Source organism: Schistocerca americana, unplaced genomic scaffold (assembly GCF_021461395.2).
Source record: "Schistocerca americana isolate TAMUIC-IGC-003095 unplaced genomic scaffold, iqSchAmer2.1 HiC_scaffold_556, whole genome shotgun sequence".
NCBI classification, from domain to species: Eukaryota; Metazoa; Arthropoda; class Insecta; order Orthoptera; family Acrididae; genus Schistocerca; species Schistocerca americana.
The window spans coordinates 80,001-82,500 of record NW_025726298.1 but is presented as its reverse complement, the minus strand read 5'-3'; the positions used below and the strand labels follow the sequence as shown (position 1 = coordinate 82,500).

At 63.9% G+C, this 2,500-nt stretch overlaps 1 pseudogene; it reads right to left on the bottom strand.

The window, feature by feature from the left end:
- LOC124586536 overlaps positions 1 to 2,500 on the bottom strand; it is a 7,797-nt pseudogene that overhangs the window by 3,149 nt on the left and 2,148 nt on the right.

Here is a 2,500-nt window from a genome sequence, read left to right as displayed (position 1 = left end):
TTGAACAGGAGGGGGGAGAGGGGATCGCCCTGGCGAACGCCCCGTGCTGGCTGCACAGACACGCCCACGCCGGCGCCGTCCGCTATCACTGTCGTGCTGCCCTCGTAGCACCGCTCGACATACTCGACAAAGCAATCCGGCAGGCCATGCGCCTTCAGCACGGGGCGAAGGGCAGCATGATCTACCGAATCGAATGCCTTAGATACGTCGATCGATGCCACAAAGACAGAGCGGCAGGAGCGAACTGCGTCGGTGAGAGCAGTGTCCAAGATGAAGGTATTTTCCAACATCCCATCCCGAGGGATGAATGCCCGCTGACGTTCGTCCACAGCACAAGCGCGCATCAGGCGTGACGCGAGAACCTTGTGAAAGGTCCGCGCCAACACCGAGCAGACCGTAATGGGGCGAAAGTCAGCGGGGGATGTTGGTGCAGCCGTTTTCGGGAGAAGGGACGTCCGCGCGCGAAGCAGGCGTTCCGGAAGGGCGCGGGCCAGAAGGAAGAGATTCATCACTTTCACCAGGACTTCGTGCGGCAGACGCCGCAACTCCGCTGGGGTAAGGCCGTCCGGCCCGGCTGCTGATCCCCTGGGCGGCAACGCGGCGGCGACCTCCTCATGTGTGACCGGCCCCCATATGCACTCGAGAGCGACAGGCTCTGAGTGCGGGAGGAGGCGGTCACGAATGAAGCCCGCGGTGGAGATGGGCTTCTTGGTGAAGAGGTCCGCCCAGAAGTCCAGCAGACCAGGGATGGCAGGTGGCGGCTGGAGCAGGGTGCCATCCAAGAGGCCGCGCACGCAACGCGCACGCGACCGTCGGAAGGCATCCTGCGTTCTCGCGTACTCCCAGCGGCGCCGCTTGCGCTTCTGCGTCGGCGGCGCGGCAGGCGGCCGCTTCGATGGTTGGCGCGGCCGCTGTGTCCTGGTGATTGATCTCTCCCCTCTGGACCCGACCGACGCAAGGGCATCCGGGAGCATGCCCAGGATGACATCGGGCGGCGTGCCCCGCCCCAGACCGATGACACGATCCAGGGCAGAGAAACGCTGGGCGGAAGCGGGTAGCCCCGCCAGATGCTCCCAGATGGCGGCGTCAGTCGGCCCCTCCGGCGGCGGCCCGGTGGTGTCGGCCGCGAAGTCCTCGGCTGCGTCGACGGGCGGCGCAGCGGCCTCGCCCGCGTCAGGCAGCGGGCTCGCCGCTCCCCGGCGGGACGCCGGCTCTTCCCCCCGACCGATCTCAAGCGCCTCCATGAATTGGCGGACAAGCTGCTTGTGGGCAGCTTGCCGCCGTCGGCACTTGATTGCCTCAAGCGTTCGGTCGGGGAACATCCTGATGAGCTCTTGATTTACAAAGAAGAACCGGGCGTCCCTCTCGAGGAACAGTTCGGCCTCTGCCTTGGCGAGCGACAGGACTTCTTCCTCCGTCCACCTCGCGCGATGCCTCTCCGTGACGATCTCCGCGTTGGCGGCCGCAAGATGTTGGCGGCGGCGATGGACCCCGAGACCGTTCTTGGTTGTAAAGCTGCGGTGGCACTCACTACAGGTATACATAGCTGCAAAAGTTACAAGATTTTCGGCACGGCCGGTTGGCCGGCTAGGTGCTGGGGGAGTTGGGGTGGCACCTTCAGCGGAAGGGCCACCACTTATTCTCTGCTTACTGCCCCCAACTAAAAAAGGGATAGTGCGAGGGGGGACTGGTAACCCCCCCAAGCCCCTGGTGCGGTCTTCCACTCTGCGAAATCAGCGGGCCCACGAGAAGGGGAGAAGACCGCAGGAGAGAGTCATAGTTACTCCCGCCGTTTACCCGCGCTTGCTTGAATTTCTTCACGTTGACATTCAGAGCACTGGGCAGAAATCACATTGCGTCAACACCCGCTAGGGCCATCGCAATGCTTTGTTTTAATTAGACAGTCGGATTCCCCCAGTCCGTGCCAGTTCTGAGTTGATCGTTGAATGGCGGCCGAAGAGAATCCGCGCACCCGCGCGCCCCCGGAGGAGCACGCTAAGGCGGACGCGGCCTCGCAGCAAGGAAGATCCGTGGGAGGCCAAGGCACGGGACCGAGCTCGGATCCTGCACGCAGGTTGAAGCACCGGGGCGCGAACGCCGCGCAGGCGCGCGCATCCTGCACCGCCGGCCAGCACGAGGCCAACCAACGGCGAGAGCAGACCACGCCCGCGCTAAACGCCCGCACTTACCGGCACCCCTACGGCACTCACCTCGCCCAGGCCCGGCACGTTAGCGCTGACCCACTTCCCGACCAAGCCCGACACGCCCCGATCCTCAGAGCCAATCCTTATCCCGAAGTTACGGATCCAATTTGCCGACTTCCCTTACCTACATTATTCTATCGACTAGAGGCTCTTCACCTTGGAGACCTGCTGCGGATATGGGTACGAACCGGCGCGACACCTCCACGTGGCCCTCTCCCGGATTTTCAAGGTCCGAGGGGAAGATCGGGACACCGCCGCAACTGCGGTGCTCTTCGCGTTCCAAACCCTATCTCCCT